Here is a 14401-nt window from a genome sequence, read left to right as displayed (position 1 = left end):
GGGACTTAGGGGAAGAAGAGGCGGAGGAGCGAGAGCTAGGAGGTCCTCGATATGCTTGCCAACTTTAACTGTTCCTCCTTCAGCCAGCCAGACCGCCTCCTCATCGTCCACATGCCCACTTTTCCTCCTTGTCCTCCTTCATCTCCATCTACACTCCTCCTTTCTTTTCCTCTAATTGAAGCAGTTAAATTTTTTTTTTTAAAAAAAAACAACGAATAGAAGAACAAGTTGAGATTTTTCTCTCCTCAAAAGCTCCCTCCTTTTCAATGAAATTAGGATCTCTAGTGATCCTCCAAGATGGTCCGATGGCGAGGTTATGGATCTAACTCAGTGGTTCGGGCCGTGTTGGTCGATTGTTAGGTGCTTCAATTTGGGATTGATCTCGTATAGCCATGGTCACTTGCAATACTTTGCCTCTATAATCTTCAGTGCACCATGAAGAATTTTTTTTTCCCCACGCTCTTATTCTCAAATTCATTTGCAATCTTCCATGAACTTAGGGACATTTTTGACTCCATTGGATGTATTTTAGATAAGATATGGAGAAGTACCACCAAAGAAAGGAATAGAGGTTGTTTCCACTTTTTCTTTTCTTTTCTAAATCTTCTTATAGCGAGAGAAAAAAAAAAAATCACATTTTCAACTTGTGATAGGATATGAATAATACACATTTCCAGCCTACGATGAGATATCAATAATACCATATTTCTAACTTATAGTGGAGCATCAATGATGTCATATTTCTAGCTTATAATGGCTACCAACAACATGGATAGTTCCAAGTATCGCACCTGATTGTCCAATTATATAAATTGATCATGTTTTCTAAGTAAATACAATTCAATACCATATTTCTTGCAAATTTTGATGCACATGAGCATCAAGTTCTATGTAAACCAAAATCAGCAATATAGAATACATATGTACAAAAGGAAACATACAACCTTAACAAGTAATCATGCGATGAGTAGATATAACGTTCCGTGCAAAACCAAACTCATTGATGCATAAAAAAAAAAAAAAAAAACACGTGCACGCATGTGCAAACACGTGCACAAACAAGCATATGCGCGCACGCACATGCACAAGCACGCACATAGATGCATACACACACGTGCTGGCACACCCACTCGCATGCACACACCCACATTATATATATATATATATATATATATATATATATATATATATATATATATATATATATATATATATATATACCTATACAAATGATTATGTCTACAGATTTTTCTCTCTACCGAAGATAAATCTGGAAACAATATGTACCAGTCAACATCGAACATGTTCAATAAATTTAAATAGGGACTTTTAGGTTCTTTTGTTCATGCTTGCTTGCTATTATTATAAATCTTGGTAACATATCTTCCAAGAAGGCAAAAGAATAGAATGCATAATCCCGCATTCACTGTAAAGATGAAATTGGTGTATCGGCTTCCAAAGAAAACAATTGAAATATGCTACCATCTTCTTGCCCGAGTTTCATCTACTTCGTCTTGTGGTGAATCAACTGGAACACTATCATCAATCACAATTTGAGGTTCCTCTTGAGCTGTGCTTCAAACCAAATGGTCAGAAGCCTCTTGATGTTCCAGAATGCATCAGCATGACACCAGAAAACAATGGAGTTAGAGTCATTAAGAGCCCTTCTGAACCAAGCCACAAACTCATTCGATCCTGAGAGAGTGCCTAGCTTGACACCGAACCCGACTTTGAAGATTGAGCCCCAAGTCGATCTCCTCAGAAGATCCTGCCAAGAAGACAAACAACAAGACCAATTCTTCCGACATGCATGGCCACCTTTCTATTATCCAAATGACTTTAATCATATCTGCGTATCTGTTAAAGTTTCAGTATTTGCAGCATCTGAGATTTTCTTTTCTGAAACATGACACTACTAAAGTCTCAAAGAACCTTGGTTTAGAACTCGAAGCTTGCAAGCTTTATTTGGTGGCGCCACTTCTTACTATCTACCACAGAGATCCTTCACTATGTGATAACTGTACTGACCCTGTTAACATACCATAAATTATATTAACAGAATTTAAGATAATCAAGAAAGAGGAACAGAATAAAAGGTAACGGTAAAATCAAGCACCTCACTGTATTTGGAGAAGCTGAACTCGAGAATGTGCTTGATTTTGGCAGGGTGAGCAATAAAGATCGGGCTATCTGAAGGCTTGATCAGCCAAAAAGGTTTGGTGCCTGCATGCAATATTGGTTTGGAAATCAAAGAGCGAATTATAAGTAGATGCTCTGATGGAACATGGTGCCCGCAATGAGGAATCTATCAGCCTTTTGGATTGACCCCTTGATTCAGAAGATGCAAAAGGAGATAACTGAGCCAATAGCATAGAGAAGTCTCACTTCAAAGGCTCTACCAATCCTGAGAGTTGGGAAGCCATGAAAGGGGATGTGGTGAATGATTTGCCATTGGCAAAAAGGCTTTTGCTGGTTTATATATCCATTAGTCTGTGCAGAAAGAACAAGAAGACAGTGCCATGCCATCCTCATGCCATGACATTGACAGCCAGGCCTATTTGCTTGGAGCCTAATAACTGCAACAGTTTTCATATTTTCTGAAGTTGGTTCATTAATTCAAAGAGAACCTTTACTACTGTATGAATTACAAATGCCAAGAATAATTTTCAGATGTATAGGTGAAGAGCATATACATTATCGGACATGTTCTTTGCCCATGATTGCAATGTAGCATCTGATTGCATCTTAGATCATAACAACACGAGTTCCATATATAAAACGATAGGTTGCAGGACAACTTATCTGGCCTCTAGGGTCAAAGTTATTGTTCTATGTACCATCATACTCAGCAGTTGAAGAGTGGAACAGCACAATTAGCATGTTAAGACACAAGTTACAATTCGTGAGCATGAAAGTCTTGATTTCCTCGATGTTGGCCATGAAATGTCTGAAATATTCCCTGGCCTCTTATTTCTTCCAAAAAGCACTTAGCATATCCACTTGGTTGCATAAGCCTCAAAATTTTCTGGCATATTCAACAACTGTTGAACCTTATAATAAGCTCTCAAATTTAAAAAACAATGGTAATCTGATTTAGTTAAAAGAATGAAAGAATAAGGTTATGATACTTCTGCAATTTGAATACTTTACATGCCCACCTTTCTTTTTGTTATCTGTATAGGAACAGGTGCACTTTGAACAAGTTGCTGTCAGCCCTGATTTTGATGCAGCATACTTGCTCATTCATTCACTGTTCAAAGGATTTTCTACATTCGGTACTGTCTCCTTGCATCTCTAGATTATTTATCATCATTCCTTCCTGAAAATTGGTTGAAAGGCCGCACTTCATATATAGAGAATTTTTTGTGCCAAGGTTCTGATCCAAGTAAGTCCCTTTCCTCATTTGCCATAAAGAACGTAGATGAGACTTGCTTTAAATCTCATGATACTGTGAATTTACCCAAAAAAAGGAACAAACCTGGAATCTTCATCAGATACTCAAACAAGCTGCTACATGTCAACAAGTCCAAGGGATTTCTAACAATTCCTCATCGTTAGTGGGTAAGTAACCTGTGGACTTCAACTCATCATTGATCCCATTCAACACCCACCCCATTTCCATCATCAAGTTATCAGGTGTTCCTTTTGCTGAAAACTCAAGCACCTGGCCATCAACTTCAGTCATACTGCAACCAGGTGCAGTTTTCTTTATCCGGTGCTCTTTCATGACAGATCTAACTTTCTTTACATCCTCAAACCTATTAGCCTTGGCATATATATCCGATAGAATTATATAGAATACATGGTTCAGAGGATCTAAGCCAATCAAATAACCAGCCACCCTTTCTCCGACCTCCACATTTCCATGCATCCTACATGCACCAAGCAATGCCCCCCAAACATACGAGTCCGGCTCCATAGGCATGCTTCTGATCAGTCTGTCAGCCTCTTCAAATAACCCTGCTCGGCCAAGCAAATCAACCATGCAGGCATAATGCTGCAACTGAGGCTCAATGAAGTAGACTTGTTTCATCACATTGAAACACCACCGGCCTTTTTCTACCAGGCCCGCATGAGCGCAAGCATTTAGAAGTGCACCAAAAGTCACATAATTAGGCTTTGTCCCATGCCTCTCCATCTCTTCCAGAAGACCAAAAGCCTCTTCTCCAAGCCCATGGATGGCAAATGCTGAGATCATCGCTGTCCAAGCCAAGACATCTTTCTTGGGAATCTCCTGGAAGACCTCCACAGCTCTCTCCACACACCCACATTTTCCATACATGTCTATCAATGCGGTTCCAATCACGACATCAAACTCCAGCCCATACCTCTTCAAGTAACCATGCACCCATTTCCCTTGGTCCAGAGCTCCCAGCGAAGCACATGCTGAGACTACACTGGCAACCGTCACCTTGTCAGGCTTAGCATATTCATTGGCCGAGAAAACCATCTCATGGAACAAAGCCAATGCCTCCCTTGACCGGCCACCCTGTGCAAAGCCAGTTATGATCGAGTTCCAAGTTCTTGTATTCCTCTCCTTCATGTCCAGAAACAGACGCAGAGCCAAGTCGAGCTCCCCGCACCTCAAATACCCTATCAAGATCGAGTTCCAAGAGACTATATCTCTGTGGGCCATTTCGTCGAACACCCTCCGCGCGGAATCGACGAGCCCACAGCTCGAATACATATAGACCATGGCATTTTCGACGAAGATGTCCAAATGGAAGCCCAGCTTCGAGACATGGGCGTGGAGCCTCCGGCCGGCGGCAGAGTCGAGGCGGAGGGAGCAGTGCTTGAACAGAAAGGGGAAGGTGAGGTGGTCGGGACGGACGCCGGCGGCGAGCATTTGGACGTAAAAGGAGAGAGGGCTGAGAGAGGAGGTGGGCATGGCGTGCGCTCGGATCATGGCGTTGTAGGCGGAGAGGGTCGGGGAGGGGAGGCGGCGGAAGAGGGCGGAGGCGTAGGGGAGGGAGCCGGCGGGGGAGGTGGCGCAGAAGAAGAGGAGGCGGGAGAGGAGGGAGGCGGCGGTGCGGGGGTCGAGGTAGGGGGAGGTGGTGATGAGGGCGTGGATTTGGCGAAGCTCGCGCAGGCTCTGGCATCGGTGGATGAGGCGGGCGAGGGCGGTCGCGCATCTCATCCTTCGCGCACGCGAGCTCTTCCATGACAGGTGGAAACCATGTGCGACGCTCCTAATACGACTTTAGCATTAGAAGTTGGCCCCGTTTGGCATAAAAGCTGAAATGAAAACGCATCGCAAGTTAGTAGCAGATAGGCCAACAAAGCTACAGATTGGGTATTCTTGTATATATCAATCAAGATACCTTATGAATCAGAAAGAAAAAGTTCTGAATTTACTATTTTCAATTTTTTGGATATATTCATACTAGAATCATATAAATCATCCGTTTTAGTAAAAAAAAAAAAAAGTTGTGCTAAATAATATTGCTGCCTAGTAAAATACCCCTATGATAATAAAAAAACAGAGAGATGGCATTCATATTAAAAATAAAAAATAAAAATATATAAGAATAAATATAATAAAATATGAAATATTGATATATAAAATTATTATTAAGTAAAAATATTGAAGAATAACAAAGGTACTAACTATATTAAAACAAATTCTAAAAAGTACATTTGAATAAATAAACCTATGTTATATTTTTTTAAAAATCAATATTGTACCATAAGTTAAGATATGATTAAAAATTAATAATTTAATATATTAAAGTGCTATTATTTGTGGATAGAATCTTAAAATACACCTTGATCAAAATGGCGGAAGAAGACATGGAGAAGATGTCATTCATCACGAGTCTAAATACTCAGTGGTCCATTTTTTGCACCAGCAGAGAACTATACATGCTCAGATAATCATTATATTGCTCTTTCGAAAATAGAGGGCTCTTACACAATCTCTCAACCATGCATTCGAGAGTCTAATGGAGAATGTCGGATTGGGGTTTCAAACATGGGATTAATAAGGGGTTGAGAGATTGTGCAAGAGCCCTCTATTTCCAAGATGAGTGATGTGGTGATTATCCAAGCATACATAACTCTCTATAGTGCAAAATATGCACTATAGAGGATTAAGAGTCAAATCATCACACCATGAGATATATCCATAGGGTGTAGACTATCCCATGGTTATGGGAGTTGCCACCTAGCCTTCTAAGTAAGCTATAAATTTTATGGGAGGTAAGTTATAGATTCAAATTGAGGTTCATGGTGAGGAAAGGCTTGAAGGCACACCCTACCACTCTCTCTTTTAGAAGATTGTAGAGGTGAAAAGGATTTCCTATCTCTAATGGACTAGGACTAGGGTTTCATGAATAAAGCGATAAAGAAAAGAGTAAAAGAAAAAAGGGAGAGAGAAAGAAGAGAGGGGATGTACTGCCTAAAGCTCTTGCTCATGTTCCTTTTTCTTGGTTGCAAGAGACTACGGAAGTATATAGATTAGAGATTTTTAAGGCTAGATGAAGGTAGAAGAAAGCATGGAGTAAAGATTAATACTAGAGTTTGCAGGAGAAAATTTTGGTAGAGTCTCCCTAATACTTTCTTTTTTCTCCCTAATTTCTACCTTGAATTTTGGAGACAATAAGGTTCTATCATAAAGAAAGATGAGTGGTTTAAGAGTTGAGATTGATTAAGGGATAGGATAGCTCTATATGTAAGGGTTGTCATGGGTTGCTAAATGGGTAATATTTATTGGCTTGGGATTGCAAAAAGGATTGTTGCGGTAGCTTGGTTCAAGGGCTATGATCTAGAAAACTCATGCCTCTTGTGTTTCTTTAGAATTCAATGGTTAGGATTTTGAGAAGGAGAAGAGGCTTTAAAGGTGAGGGTAAGAGCTCTTTAGATGTAGTGACCATGATTGATTTGAAGTGGCAAGATCTTACTGGGAGAAGGGAGGATCATGGACATGTATGGCTAGCATTAGAAGAGGTCATGTTTTATAATGTATGTTGCTTCATATAGATAACATAAACATATAGAGGAAAAGGATAGGATTAGGAGAGAGGATTTAAACCACTGATGGAGAGAGATGCTAGATAGAAGATTGGAATTGGCTCATCTTTTCTTTATTTGGATTGATCAAGTAGAGGGCTAATGAATGGTTGAGATTTATAGGAGGGAGAGAAGAGGAACCAATGGCTGAGGATGTCCTACCAAAGAGGTTTAGTAGAAGCAATGATTAAAACTTAAGGAGCATCCTCAAAAAGGATAGAGTAATCACTTTCAATCATAGTAACATTAGCCTTAGAAGACATATCGTTCTTTTTTTTTTTTTTGCTATGAGACATATCGTTCTTTGGCAGCAAGTTTGATACATCAGGAGGTTATGAACAAAGAGGTTCAATCAATATGTGGTACAAGAGCTTCTTCATCTTCTTTTGGATTATACTTTGTTTCAGTTTCTTTTTCGCTGACAAATAGCCTAGTGATCATTTTTTTAACACATCATCTTCAATATGTATCTTTTTTCTTGCATTCTTGGATTGAAATACCTTAGGTTGCCTTTCCATTGATCTTATCTTGGCTTCTCTAGTGTTCTTTTATAGTCGACATTTATAGGTCAAAGAGGGATGGCCTATAACCTAACTCCTAACTTTAAGTTCTTCTCTTCAGGAGGATAAGGTACTTCATCCCCTAATTTCTTACTTTAAGATCTTGCCCTGATCTTTAGTTCCATTTTTTGACTCAAAGTGGTAATCATTTGATTTGGGTTAATCATTTTGGAGTGAATGGGTATGTGCAGTGCTAAGGTTCAGCTTGTGGTGCTAACGAAAGGACGAGGCATTTAAGCGTAGTTTGTGATAGCTCTAAAGGTCGCACACTGATAGGTTGTGCAAGCTTGACTAGCTTAGACTTACAAGTTCCGGTGTTGATTCAGAATTTGAGGACACTACAGGTTATTTCCTAGCTTAGATTCTTCAAATTGAAAGTTATGGTATTGAATATCGATAAGGTGTACTGGATGTCTATTATTTGAACTTGATCTTTGGTTAGTTCAGCGGATGTAGTTATTTCTTGCTCTACTATTATAATTACAATGTTACCATTATTTTTAAATTTTATGCATTGCTGTAGGGAAGAGGGTATGGCTTTTATAGAGTGGATCCAAGAATGGCCTAAGAGAAGGCTCTAAAGGATCAAAGTCAAGAACCTAGAATGGTATGGTGATGATAAGGTCTTCTTAAAAGAGGGCTGCATCCTGGCTTAATATTTATGCTCAATGGACAAATATTTAGTCATTAGCTATTATTGACTAACACCGATTGTACCCTGTAGTTTCCTTGGTGGATGTTATGTGCAATGGCTTGGTGCAATCAGTCTTGTCAGCAAGCTGTAGCTCCTTATTTGTGAAGACAATTCATTCTTGTTGATTAATCAATCCAATCATCCTTAAGTCTCTAGCTCTACATCTTCTTACATTATTTCCACTCGGAAAGCTCTCTTAAGTCAATACTTGGAACACCTAGTCATGATTTTCCAAACGCTTGCCTCCACCTTCATTTATTTCAGCTAATGGACAAAATTATGATGTTATTTGGTGGCAATTGGGGGTGGTCCTCCATTGGCCCTCGTTCTTGCTTGTACATTTCTCTTCCTAGTTTTTTTATAGATCATGCCATTTACAGGTGCACTAGCTTGAAGATTCTTCTTAATCTTCTTTTGCTGATTTCATTGCATACCCCAGATAAATTGACATGATCATAATCAAGGGGTATATAGTGAGTTTCAGGTTGAGAGATCATTGCTTGCGGTAGCAAATTGATGCGAATTTAGGAGTTGGGGCAAGTGTAGAAAGAAAGACCGTAGGTATGCAAGCAGAAGGAGCAACAATTTGATAGGTAACTCAATGAAAGTCTATAGAGAAAGAGAAAGAGCTACTCTTTATAAAGGAGCAATTGCTGTTAGCAATATATCACTTAAATAAATAAATTAAATCTAATAATTGCAATTAATAGAAAGTCTTAAATGGAATATATATATATATATATGTATGTATATTATTCAGCATCAAAATAAATTTGTTATAGTACAAATGAAATCTATTCTAGCACAAAATAAATCTATTCATTTAATATATTTAAATCATAAAGTTGCAAATCCTACAGATTTACTAATAGTAAATTTAAAACAAGAGTAAGAGAAAATAGCCTAATTGAAGACAGGTCGAAGCGCGTAGATGCTGTCCCAAAGAAGTGTTTGCCCTCATGTACGGGTCTCCTAGCAATTCTCCTCAGAGATACGACGATCCTAAACTTCTTCTTCGGTACATCTTGGAAGAAGCCAAATCAAACCTGATCGGATTTGCAGATCCAGCGAAAAACGAAATAAACTGAATAGAATTGCAAAAATAAAAAATTAGAAGTAACTAAGAGGAAGAATTTTTCTTCAGATTTTTTTTTGGTATTTTTTCTCTAATTTTTCGTGTCTTGAATAGGATGAAATTAAGGGGTATATATAGGGGTGATTACGGGGCTTATTGGTCTTTTGGCGGATGCTTCCGTGGTAATTAAGCAGCAAACGTGCATGCATCCCAAAAAGCTGTATGCGCATTTAATTTTTCCAACAATCCTCTACAAAAATTAATTTTTAAATAATTTTAAAATCAAAACAAAATGCTAGATATCTTATATTATGTAATAGGTGTAGGTACCTTTCGATTTGAACCTTTACTTAGTGACAATTGATTACATCTGTGAAGCCAAGGTGGTCTTAACCTTGAACCTCGGTCCATGGCTCAGATTAAATTAACAGCATACATTATATAGCCCGATCTGGGTTCTAAGTGCGCTAATATGACCATGCGTAGGTATCTCTTATGTGTTTTTTAGGAAATCATCCATTTTCCATAATCGCAGTCTCACGACTGTACATATAGATGAGTCCTAATAAGGAAGCTAGCAAGAAAGCTCCTGCTTCTTGGGTCTCGGACTCATTAAGAGTTATACAAACAAACTCATCCTACCGCTTGCTTTTATGAGCACTAGCACCATAGGGATGAGGAAAACATAATACAGTGCTCCTCTTAGTCATACTCCGGTTTGTTTCTACCCATTGAACCTTTTAAGGTTGGGTTCCCACTGTGGTGATCTATCTTTATGGGTTAAGCCCCATCCTCCTCGACGACTCTAGAACTATTGTTATAGACAAACTTTTTGTAAGCTGATCAGCCAAATTATTTTCTGATTTTACAAAATTCAAAGCAATAATATTATTTTTCAATATATATCTTAATGATTTATGATGCACTTTTAAGTGCCTGTTCATTTTTATATTGGCTTTTTTTGGTTGCACTTATCTATTGCAGATTTATAATCATAATGTAAGGAGACAGATGGTAAAGGTGACTCATCTACAGGAAGATCTATTAGTAGATCTCTGAGCCACTCAGCCTTAGTGCTAATAATGTGTAAAGTTATCAGTTTAGACTCCATGGTACTCATAGATATCAAGATTTATTTGGTGGATTTTTAAGACACAGCAGCACCTCCTAGAAGAAAGACATATCCTATGGTGGATTTAACATCTAAGGTATTGCTGATCCAATTGGCATCACTTAACCTTTTAGAACAGCAGGAAACCTACTAAAGTGCAAACTATAGGACTTAATACCCTTAAAATACCTAAGGAGACTCTCTAATACTGTCCAGTGATCTCTATTTGCATTAACAGTATATCTGCGGAGTCTATTTACAACATATGCTATGTCTAGCCTGGTGTAGTTTGCTAGGAATCCTAGTGAGCTTATAATTTGAGCATATGGGCTTTGAAGGATAGAAATTCCTAAATTCTTCTTAAGATGTGTAGATGGATCAAAAGGAGTAGAGACAGACTGACAATCGGTATAATTAAATTTATTGAGAATCTTGTCAACATAATGACTTTGGGATAACTTAATACTATTTGCACTTCTAATTATTTTGGTATTTAAAATTAAGTCAGCTTGTCCCAAATCTTTCATATCAAACTTAAGACTTAAGAATTGCTTTACTTCATCAACTATCTCAAGATCTGTCCCAAAGATCAGTATATCATTTACATAGAGGCACAAGATCACAAGTTTATTTCCAACTTTCTTATGGTATACACATTCGCTTGTACTATTGATTTCAAATTCAAATATCAGTATGGTTTCATTAAATTTCAAGTGCCATTGCTTGGGTGCTTGTTTATGACCATAAAGAGATCTGACTAGTCTGCTAACTTTATTTTCTTAGCCTGAGATTATAAATCCCTCTGGCTAGTCCATATAAATTTCTTTATTTAAGTCTCCATTTAGAAAAGCTGTTTTCACATCTATCTGATGAATCACTAATTTATGGATGGAGGCTAATGCTATCACGATCCTAATAGTAGTAATCCTAGCTACATGTGCATAGACATTAAAAAAATCTACCCCAGATCTCTGTATAAAACTCTTGGTAACTAATCTAGCCTTAAATTTATCTATAGAGCCATCAAGCCTAAGTTTCTTCTTAAACATCCATTTGTACCCTATAGTTTTACAGCTAGAAGGAAGATCAGTTAGTTTTCTAGTATGATTTTGGATAATTGGCTGCATCTTATTGTCCACAGCTTCTCTCCGAAAGGATGAATCCAAGGATTTCATTGCGCCCTCAAAAGTAGTTGGAGAGTCTTCTATAAAAAAGGTATGAAGTCATCTCCAAATGTTTTCTCTACTCTGGATCTCTTACTCCTCCTAGGTTCTGCTTCTACTTCTATTTCTCTTGTCCTTATTCTACTAGAGCTACTAGCTATACCACTATCTACTCTAGTCCTAAGTAGAAAGGTGTCTTCAAAATATATTGCATCTCTGGCTTCTATAATAGTATTGTTATTAATATCACTTTCTTGTGAATTAATTACCAGAAATCTATTGGCATTACTATTGGCTGCATATCCTATGAATATGGCATCCACTGTTTTAGGCCCTATTTTCTTTCTCTTAAAATTAGATATTTTCATTTTTGCCAAGCACCCCCACATTTTCAAATAGCTAAGATTAGATTTTCTATGTTTCCAAACTTCATATGAGATTAGATCATTATTTTTAGAGGAAATTCTTGCTGAATAAGTAAGAAACCACTAATTAGGTTTCTTCTAACGACCGCAACATGTTGGACGCTGTACAGGGACAGAACTTTTTCAGAAATAAGCTTTAAGTCTACACGTCCCACTCCTACCACACGCGCCTCCGAGCTGTTTGCTATGATTACAGCTCCTCCACTTGAGATCTGAAAGCAGTCTCAGAGGAGCCAGCACCGGAAGTCGCTATGTTGACTTGAGCACTGGTTGTGTGTGGACCTTTTTTCTTAAATTGAAGAGGTGCAGTCTTTTTATAAAAGCACTAGGAGCCAAATGGTTGGTCCGACCACACACATAGTAGAAACGAATACCATCTTGCTCTTTCTTCTTCTTCTGCTCCTAGGATTGGATTGGTTTTCCATTATGGTGGTTAGGATTTCTATGGTGGTAGGGTTTCTTTTTGTAATGCTTATTTTTGAAGGGTCGGTTCTGATTTTTCCTAGGTGGGGCTTTTATATTATAAGCATCATTCTTGTTCTTAGTAGAGGTTTTACTTCTAAGCCTGTGCTGCTCTTCAATCCTAATGGAGTTCAAAACTTGGTTTAGGGTGAGATCTCCTTGGGCATAGCTCAGAATCTTAGCAAAATCAGATAGAAATTAGGTAGTTTATCTATCAGATAGGCTACCTGGAATGATTTATCCAAATTGGTTCCATTAGCCCTAAGCTGGTGGATCAGGATTTCAAAATCATGGATTTGATCATTTATTGGCTTTGAGTCCACCATCCTAAAGTTATTAAAGTCGAAAGCCTTGAACCTCTTTACCCTAGCATCATGAAGACCATATTTGCTATCTAGGGTGTCCCAGAGTTCTTTGGCACTCTTGGCTGTGTAATAAATGTCATACATCCTTATAGAGAGGGCACCTAGGATTCTATGGATGCAATAATAGTCTATCTCATTAGGTGTCCTAGAAGGTATGCTGGTGGAGGCAGAAGGTTCAGTGTGGGAGGAGGATGAACTCCGGTTTGAGTTTGGATTTTGGCGAGTAGCAGGTCGTGAAGTAGTAGAGTTGGACCCATTATCAACTTCAGAAGTGCTCTCATCTATGGCTGAGATCAACCCTAATGTGGTGAGGCAGAATCGCATTTGGTTCTGCCACCTCCTAAAGTTATGGCTATCAAAATTTTCAGGTTTAGCACTAAGGTGGTCACTAGTGTTAGAGGCCATACGTTTAAGGTTATAGAAAAAAGACAAAACCTGAATAAAGGCAAAAAGTCTATGTCAAATGATTGCACTAAAATTTGTATTGAATTTTGAATGTCTAGTTGATATATCCAAAAAAATAATAGCCAGATCAGCTCTAGATCGGTGGTGGAGCACTAAGCTCACTTAAGTACCAGTCTTTCTTAGGCACGTATGCCATTTTGACAAGTTTTTCTTTGATACTATTAGTTAGTGGATATAATCACTAGAATTATACAAATTCAATTTTTACAAAAGCCTAAGTGCAAATTATGTATCAATCAATTTCTGAATTTTTGGTTTGAATTTGTCGAATTAGTAATAATTGATTATTAATTTAGTACTAGAAAATCAATTATTGTAATTGAGATCTAAAATATCAATTTAATAAATTATATAATTTATTATCTTATTAAAATAATTGATTACTAATTTTGTGCTAGCAAATCAATTATTGTAATTGAGATCTAAAATGCCAATTCAATGAATTATATAATTTATTACTTTATTAGAATAATTGATTACTAATTTTGTGTTAGCAAATCAATTATTATAATTGATCTAAAATATTAATTCAATGAATTATAAAATTTATTATCTTAGTAGAATAATTGATTACTAATTTTATGCTGGCAAATCAATTATTGTAATTGAAATCTAATTTGTCAATTCAATGAATTAATTATTATGTATTAACCAATTTCTGAATATTTCGTTTGAATGGGATTTGGAAATTATTCCTTGAGGAGTCCAAATGGAGGTATGATAAACCTCTTGGAGGTTAAACAAATTATTACCTTTTTAGAATGATTTACTGAATTATATATTACTAACAAAAAAAAAATAAACCAAACACTTCTTTGGATTGTTAGCAATATATCACTTAAATAAATAAATTAAATCTAATAATTGTAATTAATAGAAAGTCTTAAACGGAATAATATATATGTATATTATTCCGTTTAGCATCAAAATAAATCTGTTATACTACAAATGAAATCTATTATGACACAAAATAAATCTATTTATTTAATATATTTAAATTATAAGGTTGCAAATCCTACAGATCTACTAATATTAAATTTAAAACAAGAGTAAGAAAAAACTAGCCTAATTGA

At 37.2% G+C, this 14401-nt stretch overlaps 1 pseudogene across 3 annotated transcripts; it reads right to left on the bottom strand.

Annotated features, from left to right (window-relative positions):
- Positions 1-1310: 1310 nt before the first annotated feature.
- LOC120104436 (pentatricopeptide repeat-containing protein At2g22410, mitochondrial pseudogene) lies at positions 1311-5260 on the bottom strand (annotated as a pseudogene). Of its 3 annotated transcripts, none has more exons than XR_015969324.2 (3): positions 3159-5260; positions 2117-3025; positions 1311-2029 (listed from the first exon to the last, which is right to left on the bottom strand). The product of XR_015969324.2 is annotated as a pentatricopeptide repeat-containing protein At2g22410, mitochondrial pseudogene, transcript variant X2 (transcript). The 3 variants fall into 3 exon arrangements; XR_015969325.2 differs by having other exon boundaries at positions 2117-2223; XR_015969323.2 differs by having other exon boundaries at positions 2117-5260.
- Between the last annotated feature and the right edge of the window lie 9141 nt (positions 5261-14401).

The sequence above is a fragment of the Phoenix dactylifera genome, chromosome 10, assembly GCF_051530095.1.
Source record: "Phoenix dactylifera cultivar Ajwa chromosome 10, Ajwa_hap1_PhDact_Kaust_v1.1, whole genome shotgun sequence".
Lineage (NCBI taxonomy): Eukaryota > Viridiplantae > Streptophyta > Magnoliopsida > Arecales > Arecaceae > Phoenix > Phoenix dactylifera.
This window is presented reverse-complemented; position numbering and strand designations above follow the sequence as displayed.